Source organism: Schistocerca gregaria, unplaced genomic scaffold, assembly GCF_023897955.1.
Source record: "Schistocerca gregaria isolate iqSchGreg1 unplaced genomic scaffold, iqSchGreg1.2 ptg000174l, whole genome shotgun sequence".
In the NCBI taxonomy this organism is placed as follows: Eukaryota; Metazoa; Arthropoda; class Insecta; order Orthoptera; family Acrididae; genus Schistocerca; species Schistocerca gregaria.
Genome location: NW_026061726.1, coordinates 3,408,728 through 3,431,528, shown reverse-complemented (window position 1 = coordinate 3,431,528; position 22,801 = coordinate 3,408,728). Strand labels below are relative to the sequence as shown.

The window sequence follows — 22,801 nt, the reverse complement described above, 5'->3', positions numbered from 1 at the left end:
CCTATGTCGGAAAGATCTGCCTTGCGCCGAGTTCACGTAAATCCCACTGCACATTCCTATTCTTTGCGTGCAGTCAGCTGCTACTGGTGTTGCTAGTTGTGACTGCTGATAACAGATGCCGTAGCATGCAGTGAGCTGTATGTTTTGCGATAGTCTGTCTCTGACAAGCAAGCACAGGTGACATAGGTGCGAACACAGGAAGCTTGCAGACCCTCGCTGCCTGCAGACACCGAGCAGCCACACTAGGAGGGCGGCATAAGCCGTAGGCGAAATGTGCTCATTCGCTTTGGCGCGACGTCAAACTATAAATAATGCTGTCACTAGCGTGAGCGTCGTGGAAAGTCGGATAAGTCGGCTGCGTGGGTGAGTGCCAAGTTTGGGGAGCGTTTCGTAGTATGCGCAGTGCAATGGAGACCCGGAAACTTGTTGTGGCCCAGTGTTTTGCAGTTGGACGACAAGATTGGTACACAGTAGTAAAGAGCGAGTCACTGAGTTGGCATGAATAATGGAGTGCACAATGGGGCTCGAGATGTGTTTGTTACCTCAGGTGCTGTATGATTGTCGACAAGGAGTGAAAACGGAGCAATTTGTGACGGTTCTTTCAATTTAAGACGTTAAAAACAGACGGAATTTGCATTTGTGATACCAGAGCATCGAAACTACTTGGAACTTTTGTGTATATGAACGGGTCCGCGCCTTTGTACTCTGCTCCCTTCACCGCTACAAACCAACCAACCATCGTGTCCGTGCGCATCTGAATCGCAAAGAATGGGGAGTAGCGCAGTTTGGTCGTGCATGGGGCGTAGCTCAGTTGGTAGAGCGTTCGCTTGGCATGTGAAAGGTCCAGGGTTCAAGCCGCGGCGCCTCCATTTTTTGTAGTCAGTGCATGGTAAGTGTTGGTCGCGGCGAACCTAAAGGCACGCAAGATGTTGCAAAGCCAGCGTCACAGACTGATATAATGTATACTGACGTAAGGAGAGCAAGATGTAAGTGTGGGGACCGGCTGTTATCTAGGTGTCATCGAGTGCAGATCTGTCTTAGGTATCGCGGCTTAACCTCATTGAAGTCTAGAGGGTGGACAACACGTTGGTCTTACTCAGAGCGGTGTCCGAATTCTATTTTCGACGTTATACGTGCCACTTTCATTGTGGCCAACTACGATTCGATACAGAATGCACGAAACCTGAAAGACACCCTAACGGATACATAGAGAGTAGTGTTTGTCTGCTGAATAATGGGAGTGCAAGGGTCTGTGTCGACTATATGGCTGTATGTAGCACCAGTAGTCTTCGGGTGGGCGGGCGTAGCTCAGATGGTAGAGCGCTCGCTTAGTATGCGAGAGGTACTGGGATCAATACCCAGTGCCTCCAGAATTTTTAACACACCTACATGCGCACCTTGCCATGCAAGTGGAATAATTCACAACCAGCAGATGTGTCTACGAAGATACAAGCGAATGATTAGCATCCACAATTGACAATAGTGCGCAGGAAGCACCCTCCTCCCACGCTTACACTTAATTTAGAAACAGTACAAGTGTTCCCGTAAAATTCTCAAGCCTATGTCGGAAAGATCTGCCTTGCGCCGAGTTCACGTAAATCCCACTGCACATTCCTATTCTTTAAGTGCAGTCAGCTGCTACTAGTGTTGCTAGTTGTGACTGCTGATAACAGATGCCGTAGCAATCAATTCATGGAGTGAGTTGTATGTTTTGCGATAGTCTGTCTCTGACAAGCAAGCACAGGTGACATAGGTGCGAACACAGGAAGCTTGCAGACCCTCGCTGAATGCAGACACCGAGCAACCACACTAGGAGGGCTGCCTAAGCCGTAGGCGAAATGTGCTCATTCGCTTTGGCGCGACGTCAAACTATAAATAATGCTGTCACTAGCGTGAGCGTCGTGGAAAGTCGGAGAAGTCGGCTGCGTGGGTGAGTGCCAAGTTTGGGGAGCGTTTCGTAGTATGCGCAGTGCAATGGAGACGCGGAAACTTGTTGTGGCCCAGTGTTTTGCAGTTGGACGACAAGATTGGTACACAGTAGTAAAGAGCGAGGCACTGAGTTGGCATGAATAATGGAGTGCACAAAGGGGCTCGAGATGTGTTTGTTACCTCAGGTGCTTTATGATTGTCGACGAGGAGTGAAAACGGAGCAATTTGTGACGGCTCTTTCAACTTAAGACGTTAAAAACAGACGGAATTTGCATTTGTGATACCAGAGGATCGAAACTACTTGGAAATTTTGTGGATATGAACGGGTCCGCGCCTTTGTTCTCTGCTCCCTTCACCGCTACAAGCCAACCAACCATCGTGCCTGTGCGCATCTGAGTCGCAAAGAATGGGGAATAGCGCAGTTTGGTCGTGCATGGGGCGTAGCTCAGTTGTTAGAGCGTTCGCTTGGCATGTGAAAGGTCCAGGATTCAAGCCGCGGCGCCTCTATTTTTTGTAGTCAGTGCATGGTAAGTGTTGGTCGCGGCGAACCTAAAGGCACGTAAGATGTTGCAAAGCCAGCGTCACAGACTGATATGATGTATACTGACGTAAGGAGAGCAAGATGTAAGTGTGGGGACCGGCTGTTATCGAGGTGTCATCGAGTGCAGATCTGTCTTAGGTATCGCGGCTTAACCTCATTGAAGTCTAGAGGGTGGACAACACGTTGGTCTTACTCAGAGCGGTGTCCGAATTCTATTTTCGACGTTATACGTGCCACTTTCATTGTGGCCAACTACGATTCGATACAGAGTGCACGAAACCTGAAAGACACCCTAACGGATACATAGAGAGTAGTGTTTGTCTGCTGAATAATGGGAGTGCAAGGGTCTGTGTCGTCTATATGGCTGTATGTAGCACCATTAGCCTTCGGGGGGGCGGGCGTAGCTCAGATGGTAGAGCGCTCGCTTAGTATGCGTGAGGTACTGGGATCAATACCCAGTGCCTCCAGAATTTTTAACACACCTACATGCACACCTTGCCATGCAAGTGGAATAATTCACAACCAGCAGATGTGTCTAGGAAGATACAAGCGAATGATTAGCATCCACAATTGACAAGCGTGCTGTTATTAGTGCGCAGGAAGCACCCTCCTCCCACGCCTACACTTAATTTAGAAACAGTACAAGTGTTCCCGTAAGATTCTCAAGCCTATGTCGGAAAGATCTGCCTTGCGCCGAGTTCACGTAAATCCCACTGCACATTCCTATTCTTTGCGTGTAGTCAGCTGCTACTGGTGTTGCTAGTTGTGACTGCAGATAACAGATGCCGTAGCAATCAATTCATGGAGTGAGTTGTATGTTTTGCGATAGTCTGTCTCTGACAAGCAAGCACAGGTGACAAGGTGCGAACACAGGAAACTTGCAGACCCTCGCTGCCTGCAGACACCGAGCAGCCACACTAGGAGGGCGGCCTAAGCCGTAGGCGAAATGTGCTCATTCGCTTTGGCGCGACGTCGAACTATAAATAATGCTGTCACTAGCGTGAGCGTCGTGGAAAGTCGGAAAAGTCGGCTTCGAGGGTGAGTGCCAAGTTTGGGGAGCGTTTCGTGGTATGCGCAGTGCAATGGAGACGCGGAAACTTGTTGTGGCCCAGTGTTTTGCAGTTGGACGACAAGATTGGTACACAGTAGTAAAGAGCCAGGCACTGAGTTGGCATGAATAATGGAGTGCACAATGGGGCTCGAGATGTGTTTGTTACCTCAGGAGTTGTATGATTGTCGACAAGAAGTGAAAACGGAGCAATTTGTGACGGCTCTTTCAATTTAAGACGTTAAAAACAGACGGAATTTGCATTTGTAATACCAGAGCGTCGAAACTACTTGGTACTTTTGTGTATATGAACGGGTCCGCGCCGTTGAACTCTGCTCCCTTCACCGCTACAAACCAACCAACCATCGTGTCCGTGCGCATCTGAGTCGCAAAGAATGGGGAATAGCGCAGTTTGCTTGTGCATGGGGCGTAGCTCAGTTGGTAGAGCGTTCGCTTGGCATGTGAAAGGTCCAGGGTTGAAGCCGCGGCGCCTCTATTTTTTGTGGCCAGTGCATGGTAAGTGTTGGTTGCGGCGAACCTAAAGGCACGCAAGATGTTGCAAAGCCAGCGTCATAGACTGATATGATGTATACTGACGTAAGGAGAGCAAGATGTAAGTGTGGGGACCGGCTGTTATCGAGGTGTCATCGAGTGCAGATCTGTCTTAGGTATGGCGGCTTAACCTAATTGAAGTCTAGAGGGTGGACAACACGTTGGTCTTACTCAGAGCGGTGTCCGAATTCTATTTTCGACGTTATACGTGCCACTTTCATTGTGGCCAACTACGATTCGATACAGAATGCACGAAACCTGAAAGACACCCTAACGGATACATAGAGAGTAGTGTTTGTCTGCTGAATAATTGGAGTGCAAGGGCCTGTGTCGTCTATATGGCTGTATGTAGCACCATTAGTCTTCGGGCGTGCGGGCGTAGCTCAAATGGTAGAGCGCTCGCTTAGTATGCGAGAGGTACTGGGATCAACACCCAGTGCCTCCAGAATTTTTAACACACCTACATGCGCACCTTGCCATGCAAGAGGAATAATTCACAACCAGCAGATGTGTCTAGGAAGATACAAGCGAATGATTAGCATCCACAATTGACAAGCGTGCTGTTATTAGTGCGCAGGAAGAACCCTCCTCCCACGCCTACACTTAATTTAGAAACAGTACAAGTGTTCCCGTAAGATTCTCAAGCCTATGTCGGAAAGATCTGCCTTGCGCCGAGTTCACGTAAATCCCACTGCACATTCCTATTCTTTGCGTGCAGTCAGCTGCTACTGGTGTTGCTAGTTGTGACTGCTGATAACAGATGCCGTAGCAATCAATTCATGGAGTGAGTAGTATGTTTTGCGATAGTCTGTCTCTGACAAGCAAGCACAGGTGACATAGGTGCGAACACAGGAAGCTTGCAGACTCTCGCTGCCTGCAGACACCGAGCAGCCTCACTAGGAGGGCGGCCTAAGCCGTAGGCGAAATGTGCTCATACGCTTTGGCGCCACGTCGAACTATAAATAATGCTGTCACTAGCGTGAGCGTCGTGGAAATTCGGAAAAGTCGGCTGCGAGGGTGAGTGCCAAGTTTGGGGAGCGTTTCGTAGTATGCGCAGTGCAATGGAGACGCGGAAACGTGTTGTGGCCCAGTGTTTTGCAGTTGGACGACAAGATTGGTACACAGTAGTAAAGAGCGAGGCACTGAGTTGGCATGAATAATGGAGTGCACAATAGGGCTCGAGATGTGTTTGTTACCTCACTTGCTGTATGATTGTCGACAAGGAAGAAAACGGAGCAATTTGTGACGGCTCTTTCAATTTAAGACGTTAAAAGCAGACGGAATTTGCATTTGTAATACCAGATCATCGAAACTACTTGGAACTTTTGTGTATATGAACGGGTCCGCGCCTTTGTACTCTGCTCCCTTCACCGCTACAAACCAATAAACCATCGTGTCCGTGCGCATCTGAGTCGCAAAGAGTGGGGAATAGCGCAGTTTGGTCGTGCATGGGGCGTAGCTCAGTTGGTAGAGCGTTCGCTTGGCATGTGAAAGGTCCAGGGTTGAAGCCGCGGCGCCTCAATTTTTTGTGGTCAGTGCATGGTAAGTGTTGGTCGTGGCGAACCTAAAGGCACGCAAGATGTTGCAAAGCCAGCGTCACAGACTGATATGATGTATACTGACGTAAGGAGAGCAAGATGTAAGTGTGGGGACCGGCTGTTATCGAGGTGTCATCGAGTGCAGATCTGTCTTAGGTATCGCGGCTTAACATCATTGAAGTCTAGAGGGTGGACAACACGTTGGTCTTACTCAGAGCGGTGTCCGAATTCTATTTTCGACGTTATACGTGCCACTTTCATTGTGGCCAACTACGATTCGATACAGAATGCACGAAACCTGAAGGACACACTAACGGATACATAGAGAGTAGTGTTTGTCTGCTGAATAATGGGAGTGCAAGGGTCTGTGTCTTCTATATGGCTGTTTGTAGCACCATTAGTCTTCGCGGGGAGGGGGGGGGGGCGTAGCTCAGATGGTAGAGCGCTCGCTTAGTATGCTAGAGGTACTGGGATCAATAACCAGTGCCTGCAGAATTTTTAACACACCTACATGCGCACCTTGCCATGCAAGTGGAATAATTCACAGCCAGCAGAAGTGTCTAGGAAGATACAAGCGAATGATTAGCATCCACAATTGACAAGCGTGCTGTTATTAGTGCGCAGGAAGCACCCTCCTCCCACGCCTACACTTAATTTAGAATCAGTACAAGTGTTCCCGTAAGATTCTCAAGCCTATGTCGGAAAGATCTGCCTTGCGCCGAGTTCACGTAAATCCCACTGCACATTCGTATTCTTTGCGTGCAGTCAGCTGCTACTGGTGTTGCTAGTTGTGACTGCTGATAACAGATGCCGTAGCAATCAATTCATGGAGTGAGTTGTATGTTTTGCGATAGTCTGTCTCTGACAAGCAAGCACAGGTGATATAGGTGCGAACACAGGAAGTTTGCAGACCCTCGCTGCCTGCAGACACCGAGCAGCCACACTAGGAGGGCGGCCTAAGCCATATGCGAAATGTGCTCATTCGCTTTGGCGCGACGTCGAACTATAAATAATGCTATCACTAGCGTGAGCGTCGTGGAAAGTCGGAAAAGTCGGCTGCGAGGGTGAGTGCCAAGTTTGGGGAGCGTTTCGTAGTATGCGCAGTGCAATGGAGACGCGGAAACTTGTTGTGGCCCAGTGTTTTGCAGTTGGACGACAAGATTGGTACACAGTAGTAGAGAGCGAGGCACTGAGTTGGCATGAATAATGGAGTGCACAATGGGGCTCGAGATGTGTTTGTTACCTCAGGTGCTGTATGATTGTCGACAAGGAGTGAAAACGGAGCAATTTGTGACGGCTCTTTCAATTTAAGACGTTAAAAACAGACGGAATTTGCATTTGTAATACCAGAGCAACGAAACTACTTGGAACTTTTGTGTATATGAACGGGTCCGCGCCTTTGTACTCTGCTCCCTTCACCGCTACAAACCAACCAAACATCGTGTCCGTGCGCATCTGAGTCGCAAAGAATGGGGAGTAGCGCAGTTTGGTTCGGCATGGGGCGTAGCTCAGTTGGTAGAGCGTTCGCTTGGCATCTGAATGGTCCAGGGTTCAACCCACGGCGCCTCAATTTTTTGTGGTCAGTGCATGGTAAGTGTTGGTCGCGGCGAACCTCAAGGCACGCAAGATGTTGCAAAGCCAGCGTCACAGACTGATATCATGTATACTGACGTATGGAAAGCAAGATGTAAGTGTGGGGACCGGCTGTTATCGAGGTGTCATCGAGTGCAGATCTGTCTTAGGTATCGCGGCTTAACCTCATTGAAGTCTAAAGGATGGACAACACGTTGGTCTTACTCAGAGCGGTGTCCGAATTCTATTTTCGACGTTAAACGTGCCACTTTCATTGTGGCCAACTACGATTCGATACAGAATGCACGAAACCTGAAAGACACCCTAACAGATACATAGAGAGTAGTGTTTGTCTGCTGAATAATGGGAGTGCAAGGGCCTGTGTCGTCTATATGGCTGTATGTAGCACCATTAGTCTTCGGCGGTGCGGGCGTAGCTCATATGGTAGAGCGCTCGCTTAGTACGCGAGAGGTACTGGGATCAATACCCAGTGCCTCCAGAATTTTTAACACACCTACATGCGCACCTTGCCATGCAAGAGGAATAATTCACAACCAGCAGATGTGTCTAGAAAGATACAAGCGAATGATTAGCATCCACAATTGACAAGCGTGCTGTTATTAGTGCGCAGGAAGCACCCTCCTCCCACGCCTACACTTAATTTAGAAACAGTACAAGTGTTCCCGTAAGATTCTCAAGCCTATGTCGGAAAGATCTGCCTTGCGCCGAGTTCACGTAAATCCCACTGCACATTCCTATTCTTTGCGTGCAGTCAGCTGCTACTGGTGTTGCTAGTTGTGACTGCTGATAACAGATGCCGTAGCAATCAATTCATGGAGTGAGTTGTATGTTTTGCGATAGTCTGTCTCTGACAAGCAAGCACAGGTGACATAGGTGCGAACACAGGAAGCTTGCAGACCCTCGCTGCCTGCAGACACCGAGCAGCCACACTAGGAGGGCGGCCTAAGCCGTAGGCGAAATGTGCTCATTCGCTTTGGCGCGACGTCGAACTATAAATAATGCTGTCACTAGCGTGAGCGTCGTGGAAAGTCGGAAAAGTCGGCTGCGAGGGTGAGTGCCAAGTTTGGGGAGCGTTTCGTAGTATGCGCAGTGCAATGGAGACGCGGAAACTTGTTGTGGCCCAGTGTTTTGCAGTTGGACGACAAGATTGGTACACAGTAGTAAAGAGCGAGGCACTGAGTTGGCATGAATAATGGAGTGCACAATGGGGCTCGAGATGTGTTTGTTACCTCAGGTGCTGTATGATTGTCGACAAGGAGTGAAAACGGAGCAATTTGTGACGGCTCTTTCAATTTAAGACGTTAAAAACAGACGGAATTTGCATTTGTAATACCAGAGCATCGAAACTACTTGGAACTTTTGTGTATATGAACGGGTCCGCGCCTTTGTACTCTGCTCCCTTCACCGCTACAAACCAACCAACCATCGTGTCCGTGCGCATCTGAGTAGCAAAGAATGGGGAATAGCGCAGTTTGGTCGTGCATGGGGCGTACCTCAGTTGGTAGAGCGTTCGGTTGGCATGTGAAAGGTCCAGGGTTCAAGCCGCGGCGCCTCAATTTTTTGTGGTCAGTGCATGGTAAGTGTTGGTCGCGGCGAACTTAAAGGCACGCAAGATGTTGCAAGGCCAGCGTCACAGACTGATATGATGTATACTGACGTAAGGAAAGCAAGATGTCAGTGTGGGGACCGGCTGTTATCGAGGTGTCATCGAGTGCAGATCTGTCTTAGGTATCGCGGCTTAACCTCATTGAAGACTAAAGGGTGGACAACACGTTGGTCTTACTAAGAGCGCCGTCCGAATTCTATTTTCGACGTTATACGTGCCACTTTCATTGTGGCTAACTACGATTCGATACAGAATGCACGAAACCTGAAAGACACCCTAACAGATACATAGAGAGTAGTGTTTGTCTGCTGAATAATGGGAGTGCAAGGGCCTGTGTCGTCTATATGGCTGTATGTAGCACCATTAGTCTTCGGGGGTGCGGGCGTAGCTCAGATGGAAGAGCGCTCGCTTAGTATGCGAGAGGTACACTGATCAATACCCAGTGCCTCCAGAATTTTTAACACAGCTACATGCGCATCTTGCCATGCAAGTGGCATAGGAAGATACAAGCGAATGATTAGCATCCACAATTGACAAGCGTGCTGTTATTAGTGAGCAGGAAGCACCCTCTTCCCACGCCTACACTTAATTTAGAAACAGTACAAGTGTTCCCGTAAGATTCTCAAGCCTATGTCGGAAAGATCTGCCTTGCGCTGAGTTCACGTAAATCACACTGCACATTCCTATTCTTTGCGTGCAGTCAGCTGCTACTGGTGTTGCTAGTTGTGACTGCTGATAACAGATGCCGTAGCAATCAATTCATGGAGTGAGTTGTATGTTTTGCGATAGTCTGTCTCTGACAAGCAAGCACAGGTGACATAGGTGCGAACACAGGAAGCTTGCAGACCCTCGCTGCCTGCAGACACCGAGCAGCCACACTAGGAGGGCGGCCTAAGCCGTAGGCGAAATGTGCTCATTCGCTTTGGCGCGACGTCGAACTATAAATAATGCTGTCACTAGCGTGAGCGTCGTGGAAAGTCGGAAAAGTCGGCTGCGAGGGTGAGTGCCAAAAGTTTGGGGAGCGTTTCGTAGTATGCGCATTGCAATGGAGACGCGGAAACTTGTTGTGGCCCAGTGTTTTGCAGTTGGACGACAAGATTGGTACACAGTAGTAAAGAGCGAGGCACTGAGTTGGCATGAATAATGGAGTGCACAATGGAGCTCGAGATGTGTTTGTTACCTCAGGTGCTGTATGATTGTCGACAAGGAGTGAAAACGGAGCAATTTGTGACGGCTCTTTCAATTTAAGACGTTAAAAACAGACGGAATTTGCATTTGTAATACCAGAGCATCGAAACTACTTGGAACTTTTGTGTATATGAACGGGTCTGCGCCTTTGTACTCTGCTCCCTTCACCGCTACAAACCAACCTAGCATCGTGTCCGTGCGCATCTGAGTCGCAAAGAATGGGGAATAGCGCAGTTTGCTCGTGCATGGGGCGTAGCTCAGTTGGTAGAGCGTTCGCTTGGCATGTGAAAGGTCCAGGGTTCAAGCCGCGGCGCCTCCATTTTTTGTGGTCAGTGCATGGTAAGTGTTGGTCGCGGCGAACCTAAAGGCACGCAAGATGTTGCAAAGCCAGCGTCACACACTGATATGATGTATATTGACGTAAGGAGAGCAAGGTGTAAGTGTGGGGACCGGCTGTTATCGAGGTGTCATCGAGTGCAGATCTGTCTTAGGTATCGCGGCTTAACCTCATTGAAGTCTAAAGGGTGGACAACACGTTGGTCTTACTTAAAGCGGTGTCCGAATTCTATTTTCGACGTTATACGTGCCACTTTCATTGTGGCCAACTACGATTCGATACAGAATGCACGACACCTGAAAGACACCCTAACGGATACATAGAGAGTAGTGTTTGTCTGCTGAATAATGGGAGTGCAAGGGTCTGTGTCGTCTATATGGCTGTATGTAGCACCCTTAGTCTTTCGGGGGTAGGGCGTAGCTCAGATGGTAGAGGGCTCGCTTAGTATGCGATAGGTACTGGGATCAATAACCAGTGCTACCAGAATTTTTAACACACCTACATGCGCACCTTGCCATGCAAGTGGAATAATTCACAACCAGCAGATGTGTCTAGGAAGATACAAGCGAATGATTAGCATCCACAATTGACAAGCGTGCTGTTATTAGTGCGCAGGAAGCACCCTCCTCCCACGACTACACTTAATTTAGAAACAGTACAAGTGTTCCCGTAAGATTCTCAAGCCTATGTCGGGAAGATCTGCCTTGCGCCGAGTTCACGTAAATCCCACTGCACATTCCTATTCTTTGCGTGCAGTCAGCTGCTACTGCTGTTGCTAGTTGTGACTGCTGATAACAGATGCCGTAGCAATCAATTCATGGCGTGAGTTGTATGATTGGCGATAGTCTGTCTCTGACAAGCAAGCACAGGTGACATAGGTGTGAACACAGGAAGTTTGCAGACCCTCGCTGCCTGTAGACACCGAGCAGCCACACTAGGAGGGCGGCCTAAGCCGTAGGCGAAATGTGCTCATTCGCTTTGGCGCGACGTCGAACTATAAATAATGCTGCCACTAGCGTGAGCGCCGTGGAAAGTCGGAAAAGTCGGCTGAGAGGGTGAGTGCCAAGTTTGGGGAGCGTTTCGTAGTATGCGCAGTGCAATGGAGACACGAACACTTGTTGTGGCCCAGTGTTTTGCAGTTGGACGACAAGATTGGTACACAGTAGTAAAGAGCGAGGCACTGAGTTGGCATGAATAATGGAGTGCACAATGGGGCTCGAGATGTGTTTGTTACCTCAGGTGCTGTATGATTGTCGACAAGGAGTGAAAACGGAGCAATTTGTGACGGCTCTTTCAATTTAAGACTTTAAAAACAGACGGAATTTGCATTTGTAATACCAGAGCCTCGAAACTACTTGGAACTTTTGTGTATATGAACGGGTCCGCGCCTTTGTACTCTGCTCCCTTCACCGCTACAAACCAACCAAGCATCGTGTCCGTGCGCATCTGAGTCGCAAAGAATGGGGAATATCGCTGTTTCCTCGTGCATGGGGCGTAGCTCAGTTGGTAGAGCGTTTGCTTGGCATGTGAAAGGTCCAGGGTTCAAGCCGCGGCGCCTCCTTTTTTTGTGGTCAGTGCACGGTAAGTGTTGGTCGCGGCGAACCTAAAGGCACGCAAGATGTTCCAAAGCCAGCGTCACAGACTGATATGATGTATACTGATGTAAGGAGAGCAAGATGTAAGTGTGGGGACCGGCTGTTATCGAGGTGTCATCGAGTGCAGATCTGTCTTAGGTATCGCGGCTTAACCTCATTGAAGTCTAGAGGGTGGACAATACGTTGGTCTTACTCAGAGCGGTGTCCGAATTCTATTTTCGACGTTATACGTTCCACTTTCATTGTGGCCAACTACGATTCGATACAGAATGCACGAAACCTGAAAGACACCCTAACGGATACATAGAGAGTAGCGTTTGTCTGCTGAATAATGGGAGTGCAAGGGTCTGTGTCGTCTATATGGCTGTATGTAGCACCATTAGTTTTCGGGGGGGGCGGGCGTAGCTCAGATGGTAGAGCGCTCGCTTAGTATGCGAGAGGTACTGGGATCAATACCCAGAGCCTCCAGAATTTTTAACACACCTACATGCGCACCTTGCCATGCAAGAGGAATAATTCACAACCAGCAGATGTGTCTAGGAAGATACAAGCGAATGATTAGCATCCACAATTGACAAGCGTGCTGTTATTAGTGCGCAGGATGCACCCTCCTCCCACGCCTACACTTAATTTAGAAACAGTACAAGTGTTCCCGTAAGATTCTCAAGCCTATGTCGGAAATATCTGCCTTGCGCCGAGTTCACGTAAATCCCACTGCACATTCCTATTCTTTGCGTGCAGTCAGCTGCTACTGGTGTTGTTAGTTGTGACTGCTAATAACAGATGCCGTAGCAATCAATTCATGGAGTGAGTTGTACGTTTTGCGATAGTCTGTCTCTGACAAGCAAGCACAGGTGACATAGGTGCGAACACAGGAAGCTTGCAGACCCTCGCTGCCTGCAGACACCGAGCAGCCACACTAGGAGGGCGGCCTAAGCCGTAGGCGAAATGTGCTCATTCGCTTTGGCGCGACGTCGAACTATAAATAATGCTGTCACTAGCGTTAGCGTTGCGTGAGCGTCGTGGAAAGGCGGAAAAGTCGGCTGAGAGGGTGAGTGCAAAGTTTGGGGAACGTTTCGTAGTATGCGCATTGCAATGGAGACGCGGAAACATGTTGTGGCCCAGTGTTTTGCAGTTGGACGACAAGATTGGTACACAGTAGTAAAGAGCGAGGCACTGAGTTGGCATGAATAATGGAGTGCACAATGGGGCTTGAGATGTGTTTGTTACCTCAGGTGCTGTATGATTGTCGACAAGGAGTGAAAACGGAGCAATTTGTGACGGTTCTTTCAATTTAAGACGTTAAAAAAAGACGGAATTTGCATTTGTAATACCAGAGCATCGAAACTACTTGGATCTTTTGTGTATATGAACGGGTCCGCGCCTTTGTACTCTGCTCCCTTCACCGCTGCAAACCAACCAACCATCGTGTCCGTGCGCATCTGAGTCGCAAAGAATGGGGAATAGCGCAGTTTGGTCGTGCATGGGGCGTAGCTCAGTTGGTAGAGCGTTCACTTGGCATATGAAAGGTCCACGGTTCAAGCCGCGCCGCCTCCATTTTTTGTGGTCAGTTCATGGTAAGTGTTGGTCGCGGCGAACCTAAAGGCACGCAAGATGTTCCAAAGCCAGCGTCACAGACTGATATTATGTATACTGACGTAAGGAGAGCAAGATGTAAGTGTGGGGACCGGCTGTTATCGAGGTGTCATCGAGTGCAGATCTGTCTTAGGTATCGCGGCTTAACCTCATTGAAGTCTAGAGGGTGGACAACACGTTGGTCTTACTCAGACCGGTGTCCGAATACTATTTTTGACGTTATACGTGCCACTTTCATTGTGGCCAACTACGATTCGATCCAGAATGAACGAAACCTGAAAGACACCCTAACGGATACATAGAGAGTAGTGTTTGTCTGCTGAATAATGGGAGTGCAAGGGTCTGTGTCGTCTATATGGCTGTATGTAGCACCATTAGTCTTCGGGGCGGTGGGCGTAGCTCAGATGGTAGAGCGCTCGCTTAGTATGCGAGAGGTACTGGGATCAATACCCAGTGCCTCAAGAATTTTTAACACACCTACATGCGCACCTTGATATGCAAGTGGAATAATTCACAGCCAGCAGATGTGTCTAGGAAGATACAAGCGAATGATTAGCATCCACAATTGACAAGCGTGCTGTTATTAGTGCGCAGGAAGCACCCTCCTCCCAAGCCTACACTTAATTTAGAAACAGTACAAGTGTTCCTGTAAGATTCTCAAGCCTATGTCGGAAAGATCTGCCTTGCGCCGAGTTCACGTAAGTTCCACTACACATTCCTATTCTTTGCGTGCAGTCAGCTGCTACTGGTGTTGCTAGTTGTGACTGCTGATAACAGATGCCGTAGCAATCAATTCATGGAGTGAGTTGTATGTTTTGCGATAGTCTGTCTCTGACAAGCAAGCACAGGTGACATAGATGCGAACACAGGAAGCATGCAGACCCTCGCTGCCTGCAGACACCGAGCAGCCACACTAGGAGGGCGGCCTAAGCCGTAGGCGAAATGTGCTCATTCGCTTTGGCGCGACGTCGAACTATAAATAATGCTGTCACTAGCGTTAGCGTTGCGTGAGCGTCGCGGAAAGGCAGAAAAGTCGGCTGAGAGGGTGAGTGCAAAGTTTGGGGAACGTTTCGTAGTATGCGCATTGCAATGGAGACGCGGAAACTTGTTGTGGCCCAGTGTTTTGCAGTTGGACGACAAGATTGGTACACAGTAGTAAAGAGCGAGGCACTGAGTTGGCATGAATAATGGAGTGCACAATGGGGCTTGAGATGTGTTTGTTACCTCAGGTGCTGTATGACTGTCGACAAGGAGTGAAAACAGAGCAATTTGTGACGGCTCTTTCAATTTAAGACGTTAAAAACAGACGGAATTTGCATTTGTAATACCAGAGCATCGAAACTACTTGGAACTTTTGTGTATATGAACGGGTCCGCGCCTTTGTACTCTGCTCCCTTCACCGCTACAAACCAACCAACCATCGTGTCCGTACGCATCTGAGTCGCAAAGAATGGGGAATAGCGCAGTTTGCTCGTGCATGGGGCGTAGCTCAGTTGGTAGAGCGTTCGTTTGGCATGTGAAAGTTCCAGGGTTCAAGCCGCGGCGCCTCAATTTTTTATGGTAAGTGTTGGTCGCGGCGAACCTAAAGGCACGCAAGATGTTGCAAAGCCAGCGTCACAGACTGATATGATGTATACTGACGTAAGGAGAGCAAGATGTAAGTGTGGGGACCGGCTGTTATCGAGGTGTCATCGAGTGCAGATCTGTCTTAGGTATCGCGGCTTAACCTCATTGAAGTCTAGAGGGTGGACAACACGTTGGTCTTACTCAGAGCGGTGTCCGAATTCTATTTTCGACGTTATACGTGCCACATTCATTGTGGCCAACTACGATTCGATCCAGAATGCACGAAACCTGAAAGACACCCTAACGGATACATAGAGAGTAGTGTTTGTCTGCTGAATAATGGGAGTGCAAGGGTCTGTGTCGTCTATATGGCTGTATGTAGCACCATTAGTCTTCGGGGGGGCAGGCGTAGCTCAGATGGTAGAGCGCTCGCTTAGTATGCGAGAGGTACTGGGATTAATACCCAGTGCCTTCAGAATTTTTAACACACCTACATGCGCACCTTGTTATGCAAGTGGAATAATTCACAGCCAGCAGATGTGTCTAGGAAGATACAAGCGAATGATTAGCATCCACAATTGACAAGCGTGCTGTTATTAGTGCGCAGGAAGCACACTCCTCCCACGCCTACACTTAATTTAGAAACAGTACAAGTGTTCCCGTAAGATTCTCAAGCCTATGTCGAAAAGATCTGCCTTGCGCCGAGTTCACGTAAATCCCACTACACATTCCTATTCTTTGCGTGCAGTCAGCTGCTACTGGTGTTGCTAGTTGTGACTGCTGATAACAGATGCCGTAGCAATCAATTCATGGAGTGAGTTGTATGTTTTGCGATAGTCTGTCTCTGACAAGCAAGCACAGGTGACATAGATGCGAACACAGGAAGCTTGCAGACCCTCGCTGCCTGCAGACACCGAGCAGCCACACTAGGAGGGCGGCCTAAGCCGTAGGCGAAATGTGCTCATTCGCTTTGGCGCGACGTCGAACTATAAATAATGCTGTCACTAGCGTTAGCGTTGCGTGAGCGTCGTGGAAAGGCGGAAAAGTCGGCTGAGAGGGTGAGTGCAAAGTTTGGGGAACGTTTCGTAGTATGCGCCTTGCAATGGAGACGCGGAAACTTGTTGTGGCCCAGTGTTTTGCAGTTGGACGACAAGATTGGTACACAGTAGTAAAGAGCGAGGCACTGAGTTGGCATGAATAATGGAGTGCACAATGGGGCTTGAGATGTGTTTGTTACCTCAGGTGCTGTATGACTGTCGACAAGGAGTGAAAACAGAGCAATTTGTGACGGCTCTTTCAATTTAAGACGTTAAAAACAGACGGAATTTGCATTTGTAATACCAGAGCATCGAAACTACTTGGAACTTTTGTGTATATGAACGGGTCCGCGCCTTTGTACTCTGCTCCCTTCACCGCTACAAACCAACCAACCATCGTGTCCGTACGCATCTGAGTCGCAAAGAATGGGGAATAGGGCAGTTTGCTCGTGCATGGGGCGTAGCTCAGTTGGTAGAGCGTTCGTTTGACATGTGAAAGTTCCAGGTTTCAAGCCGCGGCGCCTCAATTTTTTATGGTAAGTGTTGGTCGCGGCGAACCTAAAGGCACGCAAGATGTTGCAAAGCCAGCGTCACAGACTGATATGATGTATACTGACGTAAGGAGAGCAAGATGTAAGTGTGGGGACCGGCTGTTATCGAGGTGTCATCGAGTGCAGATCTGTCTTAGGTATCGCGGCTTAACCTCATTGAAGTCTAGAGGGTGGACAACACGTTGGTCTTACTCAGAGCGGTGTCCGAATTCTATTTTCGACGTTATACGTGCCACTTTCATTGTGGCCAACTACGATTCGATCCAGAATGCACGAAACCTGAAAGACACCCTAACGGATACATAGAGAATAGTGTTTGTCTGCTGAATAATGGGAGTGCAAGGGTCTGTGTCGTCTATATGGCTGTATGTAGCACCCTTAGTCTTCGGGGGTGGGGGGGGGGGGGGCGGGCGTAGCTCAGATGGTAGAGTGCTCGCTTAGTATGCGAGAGGTACTGGGGTTAATACCCAGTGCCTTCAGAAATTTTAACACACCTACATGCGCACCTTGATATGCAAGTGGAATAATTCACAGCCGGCAGATGTGTCTAGGAAGATACAAGCGAATGATTAGCATCCACAATTGACAAGCGTGCTGTTATTAGTGCGTAGGAAGCACAATCCTCCCACGCCTACACTTAATTTAGAAACAGTACAAGTGTTCCCGTAAGATTCTCAAGCCTATGTCGGAAAGATCTGCCTTGCGCTGAGTTCACGTAATTCCCACTACACATTCCTATTCTTTGCGTGCAGTCAGCTGCTACTGGTGTTGCTAGTTGTGACTGCTGATAACAGATGCCGTAGCAATCAATTCATGGAGTGAGTTGTATGTTTTGCGATAGTCTGTCTCTGACAAGCAAGCACAGGTGACATAGGTGCGAACACAGGAAGCTTGCAGACCCTCGCTGCCTGCTGACACAGAGCAGCCACACTAGGAGGGCGGCCTAAGCCGTAGGCGAAATGTGCTCATTCGCTTTGGCGCGACGTCGAACTATAAATAATGCTGTCACTAGCGTGAGCGTCGTGGAAAGTCGGAAAAGTCGGCTGCGAGGGTGAGTGCCAAGTTTGGGGAACGTTTCGTAGTATGCGAGTGCAATGGAGACGCGGAAACTTGTTGTGGCCCAGTGTTTTGCAGTTGGACGACAAGATTGGTACACAGTAGTAAAGAGCGAGGCACTGAGTTGGCATGAATAATGGAGTGCACAATGGGGCTTGAGATGTGTTTGTTACCTCAGGTGCTGTATGACTGTCGACAAGGAGTGAAGACAGAGCAATTTGTGACGGCTCTTTCAATTTAAGACGTTAAAAACAGACGGAATTTGCATTTGTAATACCAGAGCATCGAAACTACTTGGAACTTTTGTGTATATGAACGGGTCCGCGCCTTTGTACTCTGCTCCCTTCACCGCTACAAACCAACCAACCATCGTGTCCTTACGCATCTGAGTCGCAAAGAATGGGGAATAGCGCAGTTTGCTCGTGCATGGGGCGTAGCTCAGTTGGTAGAGCGTTCGTTTGGCATGTGAAAGGTCCAGGGTTCAAGCCGCGGCGCCTCAATTTTTTATGGTAAGTGTTGGTCGCGGCGAACCTAAAGGCACGCAAGATGTTGCAAAGCCAGCGTCACAGACTGATATGATGTATACTGACGTAAGGAGAGCAAGATGTAAGTGTGGGGACCGGCTGTTATCGAGGTGTCATCGAGTGCAGATCTGTCTTAGGTATCGCGGCTTAACCTCATTGAAGTCTAGAGGGTGGACAACACGTTGGTCTTACTCAGAGCGGTGTCCGAATTCTATTTTCGACGTTATACGTGCCACTTTCATTGTGGCCAACTACGATTCGATACAGAATGCACGAAACCTGAAAGACACCCTAACGGATACATAGAGAATAGTGTTTGTCTGCTGAATAATGGGAGTGCAAGGGTCTGTGTCGTCTATATGTCTGTATGTAGCACCATTAGTCTTCGGGGGGCCGGGCGTAGCTCAGATGGTAGAGCGCTCGCTTAGTATGCGAGAGGTACGGGGGTTAATACCCAGTGCCTTCAGAAATTTTAACACACCTACATGCGCACCTTGATATGCAAGTGGAATAATTCACAGCCAGCAGATGTGTCTAGGAAGATACAAGCGAATGATTAGCATCCACAATTGACAAGCGTGCTGTTATTAGTGCGTAGGAAGCACCCTCCTCCCACGCCTACACTTAATTTAGAAACAGTACAAGTGTTCCCGTAAGATTCTCAAGCCTATGTCGGAAAGATCTGCCTTGCGCCGAGTTCACGTAAATCCCACTACACATTCCTATTCTTTGCGTGCAGTCAGCTGCTACTGGTGTTGCTAGTTGTGACTGCTGATAACAGATGCCGTAGCAATCAATTCATGGAGTGAGTTGTATGTTTTGCGATAGTCTGTCTCTGACAAGCAAGCACAGGTGACATAGGTGCGAACACAGGAAGCTTGCAGACCCTCGCTGCCTGCAGACACAGAGCAGCCACACTAGGATGGCGGCCTAAGCCGTAGGCGAAATGTGCTCATTCGCTTTGGCGCGACGTCGAACTATAAATAATGCTGTCACTAGCGTGAGCGTCGTGGAAAGTCGGAAAAGTCGGCTGCGAGAGTGAGTGCAAAGTTTGGGGAACGTTTCGTAGTATGCGCAGTGCAATGGAGACGCGGAAAGTTGTTGTGGCCCAGTGTTTTGCAGTTGGACGACAAGATTGGTACACAGTAGTAAAGAGCGAGGCACTGAGTTGGCATGAATAATGGAGTGCACAATGGGGCTTGAGATGTGTTTGTTACCTCAGGTGCTGTAAGACTGTCGACAAGGAGTGAAAACAGAGCAATTTGTGACGGCTCTTTCAATTTAAGACGTTCAAAACAGACGGAATTTGCATTTGTAATACTAGAGCATCGAAACTACTTGGAACTTTTGCGTATATGAACGGGTCCGCGCCTTTGTACTCTGCTCCCTTCACCGCTACAAACCAACCAACCATCGAGTCCGTGCGCATCTGAGTCGCAAAGAATGGGGAATAGCGCAGTTTGGTCGTGCATGGGGCGTAGCTCAGTTGGTAGAACGTTCGCTTGGCATGTGAAAGGTCCAGGGTTCAAGCCGCGGCGCCTCCATTTTTTGTGGTCAGTGCATGGTAAGTGTTGGTCGCGGCGAACCTAAAGGCACGCAAGATGTTGCGAAGCCAGCGTCACAGACTGATATGATGTATACTGACGTAAGGAGAGCAAGATGTAAGTGTGGGGACCGGCTGTTATCGAGGTGTCATCGAGTGCAGATCTGTCTTAGGTATCGCGGCTTAACCTCATTGAAGTCTAGAGGGTGGACAACACGTTGGTCTTACTCAGAGCGGTGTCCGAATTCTATTTTCGACGTTATACGTGCCACTTTCATTGTGGCCAACTACGATTCGATACAGAATGCACGAAACCTGAAAGACACCCTAACGGATACATAGAGAATAGTGTTTGTCTGCTGCATAATGGGAGTGCAAGGGTCTGTGTCTTCTATATGGCTGTATGTAGCACCGTTAGTCTTCGGCGGGGCGGGCGTAGCTCAGATGGTAGAGCGCTTGCTTAGTATGCGAGAGGTACTGGGATCAATACCCAGTGCCTCCAGAATTTTTAACACACCTACATGCGCACCTTGATATGCAAGTGGAATAATTCACAGCCAGCAGATGTGTCTAGGAAGATACAAGCGAATGATTAGCATCCACAATTGACAAGCGTGCTGTTATTAGTGCGCAGGAAGCACCCTCCTCCCAAGCCTACACTTAATTTAGAAACAGTACAAGTGTTCCTGTAAGATTCTCCAGCCTATGTCGGAAAGATCTGCCTTGCGCCGAGTTCACGTAAATCCCACTACACATTCCTATTCTTTGCGTGCAGTCAGCTGCTACTGGTGTTGCAAGTTGTGACTGCTGATAACAGATGCCGTAGCAATCAATTCATGGAGTGAGTTGTATGTTTTGCGATAGTCTGTCTCTGACAAGCAAGCACAGGTGACATAGGTGCGAACACAGGAAGCTTGCAGACCCTCGCTGCCTGCAGACACCGAGCAGCCACAGTAGGAGGGCGGCCTAAGCCGTAGGCGAAATGTGCTCATTCGCTTTGGCGCGACGTCGAACTATAAATAATGCTGTCACTAGCGTTAGCGTTGCGTGAGCGTCGTGGAAAGGCGGAAAAGTCGGCTGAGAGGGTGAGTGCAAAGTTTGTGGAACGTTTCGTAGTATGCGCATTGCAATGGAGACGCGGAAACTTGTTGTGGCCCAGTGTTTTGCAGTTGGACGACAAGATTGGTACACAGTAGTAAAGAGCGAGGCACTGAGTTGGCATGAATAATGGAGTGCACAATGGGGCTTGAGATGTGTTTGTTACCTCAGGTGCTGTATGATTGTCGACAAGGAGTGAAAACGGAGCAATTTGTGACTGCTCTTTCAATTTAAGACGTTAAAAACAGACGGAATTTGCATTTGTAATACCAGAGCATCGAAACTACTTGGATCTTTTGTGTATATGAACGGGTCCGCGCCTTTGTACTCTGCTCCCTTCACCGCTGCAAACCAACCAACCATCGTGTCCGTGCGCATCTGAGACGCAAAGAATGGGGAATAGCGCAGTTTCGTCGTGCATGGGGCGTAGCTCAGTTGGTAGAGCGTTCACTTGGCATATGAAAGGTCCACGGTTCAAGCCGCGGCGCCTCCATTTTTTGTGGTCAGTTCATGGTAAGTGTTGGTCGCGGCGAACCTAAAGGCACGCAAGATGTTACAAAGCCAGCGTCACAGACTGATATGATGTATACTGACGTAAGGAGAGCAAGATGTAAGTGTGGGGACCGGCTGTTATCGAGGTGTCATCGAGTGCAGATCTGTCTTAGGTATCGCGGCTTAACCTCATTGAAGTCTAGAGGGTGGACAACACGTTGGTCTTACTCAGAGCGGTGTCCGAATTCTATTTTCGACGTTATACGTTCCACTTTCATTGTGGCCAACTACGATTCGATCCAGAATGCACGAAACCTGAAAGACACCCTAACGGATACATAGAGAGTAGTGTTTGTCTGCTGAATAATGGGAGTGCAAGGGTCTGTGTCGTCTATATGGCTGTATGTAACACCATTAGTCTTCGGGGGGGCGGGCGTAGCTCAGATGGTAGAGCGCTCGCTTAGTATGCGAGAGGTACTGGGATTAATACCCAGTGCCTTCAGAATTTTTAACACACCTACATGCGCACCTTGCCATGCAAGAGGAATAATTCACAACCAGCAGATGTGTCTAGGAAGATACAAGCGAATGATTAGCATCCACAATTGACAAGCGTGCTGTTATTAGTGCGCAGGAAGCACCCTCCTCCCACGCCTACACTTAATTTAGAAACAGTACAAGTGTTCCCGTAAGATTCTCAAGCCTATGTCGGAAAGATCTGCCTTGCGCCGAGTTCACGTAAATCCCACTGCACATTCCTATTCTTTGCGTGCAGTCAGCTGCTACTGGTGTTGCTAGTTGTGACTGCTGATAACAGATGCCGTAGCAATCAATTCATGGAGTGAGTTGTATGTTTTGGGATAGTCTGTCTCTGACAAGCAAGCACAGGTGACATAGGTGCGAACACAGGAAGCTTGCAGACCCTCGCTGCCTGCAGACACCGAGCAGCCACACTAGGAGGGCGGCCTAAGCCGTAGGGGAAATGTGCTCATTCGCTTTGGCGCGACGTCGAACTATAAATAATGCTGTCACTAGCGTGAGCGTCGTGGAAAGTCGGAAAAGTCGGCTGCGAGGGTGAGTGCCAAGTTTGGGGAACGTTTCGTAGTATGCGCATTGCAATGGAGACGCGGAAACTTGTTGTGGCCCAGTGTTTTGCAGTTGGATGACAAGATTGGTACACAGTAGTAAAGAGCGAGGCACTGAGTTGGCATGAATAATGGAGTGCACAATGGGGCTCGAGATGTGTTTGTTACCTCAGGTGCTGTATGATTGTCGACAAGGAATGAAAACGAAGCAATTTGTGACGGCTCTTTCAATTTAAGACGTTAAAAACAGACGGAATTTGCATTTGTAATACCAGAGCATCGAAACTACTTGGAACTTTTGTGTATATGAACGGGTCCGCGCCTTT

The 22,801-nt window shown here is 48.8% G+C and overlaps 1 non-coding gene across 1 annotated transcript; it reads left to right on the top strand.

Moving 5' to 3' along the window:
* Positions 1-18,160: 18,160 nt before the first annotated feature.
* On the top strand, positions 18,161-18,233 carry Trnaa-ggc (transfer RNA alanine (anticodon GGC)). Its single transcript has one exon. It is a non-coding gene; the product is annotated as a tRNA-Ala (tRNA).
* The last annotated feature ends 4,568 nt before the right edge of the window (positions 18,234-22,801 follow it).